We start from the raw sequence: 2,221 nt of genomic DNA, 5'->3' as shown, positions 1-2,221 counted from the left end.
CACACCATAACCCAGTCAAGGGAGTGACTATACCCATCATCTTTGCCATATTCTATTTGCTAGAAGCAAGTCTTGCTGCTGCTGCTGCTAAGTCACTTCAGTCATGTCCAACTCTGTGCGACCCCATAGACGGCAGCCCACCAGGCTCCTCTGTCCCTGGGATTCTCCAGGCAAGAACACTGGAGTGGGTTGCCATTTCTTCCTCCAATGCGTGAAAGTGAAAAGTGAAAGTGAAGTCGCTCAGTCATGTCCAACACTTCACAACCCCATGGACTTCGGCCCACCAGGCTCCTCCATCTATGGGATTCTCCAGGCAAGAGTACTGGAGTGGGGTGCCATTGCCTTCTCCGAGAAGCAAGTCTTAGGTTCTGTCTATTCTCAAAGAGAGGATGTGATTCATTGGAGATTATCTTTGGGTAATAAGGTAATTTGAATTTGCAGTCCCAGTTGCTTTTTCTTGCTACAGTACAGTCTAAGCTTCCAGTATATTGCAGACAATAAATTGTGGTCTCATCATCTTCAAGGAAGTGGTTTAATGATTCACCATTAAGATGTTTGCTGTAGGTTTTTTGTAAGTGCCATTTACCAAGTTAAAGAAATTCTACTTGAAGTTTTCTAGTTTTAATGATAAATGACTGTTGAATTTTATCAAACTTTTTTCTACACTATTTGAGGTATGTATTTTTTTCCTCCATTGTCAAACCACCCTTGCATTCCTGGAATAAACTAGATTGTCAACTTTTCTTTCCTATTCATTGCTGGATTTTGCTTGCTATTTTGGATTTTTCAAACGTATTCATGATTGAGATTCATGTCTGTTATTCTAATCTCCTGAAATTGAGTTGGAATTGATTCCCTTTTTTTATATGCTTTGGGATAATTTGTATGTATAAGGTTAGGGTTATTTGCCTTCTGAATATTTTTAACTCTTGAAATGGTCTGAGCTTATAGTTTTCTTTCTGGGAAGATTTTAAAAATAGAGATCCTATTTCTTCTATAGTTATTATCATTTCTCTTTATCCAAAGAAAACTGGCCCATTCCTTCTTTTCTCTCCTTAACATCTGATTGTACAAGTGTTACTATCTTATATTTGTCTTTATCTCTTTCATATTTTTCTCTCTGCTGCATGTAGCAAATTTCTTTAGATCTATTTTCCAGGGTTTATTGTTAAAACCCTTCACTAAACTCTCAAATATGTTTAGTCACTTTTATAGTCTCCTGCTCTATACTTCATTCTAAGTTAGACATATTTTAGATTCTGAATATAAGCCCAATATTTGAAGGCTTTATGAGTCTGATTCTGTTGTTTATGTTGGTACAAATTCATGGTGCTTTCTTATGTATTTTGTCATTTGAAGAATGGGTTTATGGTGAGTTCCTTCACATTCAATTTTTGTATGCTTGTGCAAGGGCCTGAAACACCACTAGTCTGAGACCATTCCACTGTCAACTAAGTTCTTATTTTGAGGGTTTTTTTTTTTTTTTTTTAAAGAATCCTCAATCCTGTCACTTGTATGAACTTGAATCGCACTGCTATGTACCATAATAGAAATTAGTTCTAATATTGGTATGATGACCCAAAATACTAGAAGCAATTAGTATAAGTCCTTTGTTTCTGCAAGGTTACTTCACTACAGTGATTCAGACTTAGGTAAAAAAAATATGTGTATGTACAAATATTGGGCTTCCCCTATGGCTCAAGGGTAACAAATCTGCCTGCCAATGCAGGAGATGCAAGAGACGCAGGTTCAATCCCTGGGTTGGAAAGATCCCCTGGAGCAGGAAATGGCAACCTGCTCCAGTATTCTTGCCTGAAAAATTCTATGGAGAGAGGAATTTGGTGAGCTACAGTCTGTGGGGTTGCAAAGAATCAGACACAACTGAGCACAAATACGCAAATATAGAAACTGCATGTTTATATATAATCCATGCATGTAAGTTTGTAAATCCTCTCAACTGTTATAGCCCTCTGATGACATCAGATATATGGTAATTATATTTCAAAGAAGTATGCTTACTGCATGAAAAGAAAAAGGTTAGAGAAAGTTGTCTTATTACTAATTCTAAGATATTCTTTTTGTTTAGAATTACTAGTTGAATCCATAAAAGCTGGTGATTTTTTTTTCCATGCAGGAATATTTTTCAATTACTACCATATATACTTTTAAATTATTTAGTATTTCTATCATTCAAATCAGATACAATAATGAACACAGTATA

Source organism: Bos taurus, chromosome 12 (genome assembly GCF_002263795.3).
Source record: "Bos taurus isolate L1 Dominette 01449 registration number 42190680 breed Hereford chromosome 12, ARS-UCD2.0, whole genome shotgun sequence".
NCBI classification, from domain to species: domain Eukaryota; kingdom Metazoa; phylum Chordata; class Mammalia; order Artiodactyla; family Bovidae; genus Bos; species Bos taurus.
Note: the sequence above shows the minus strand (reverse complement) of the source record.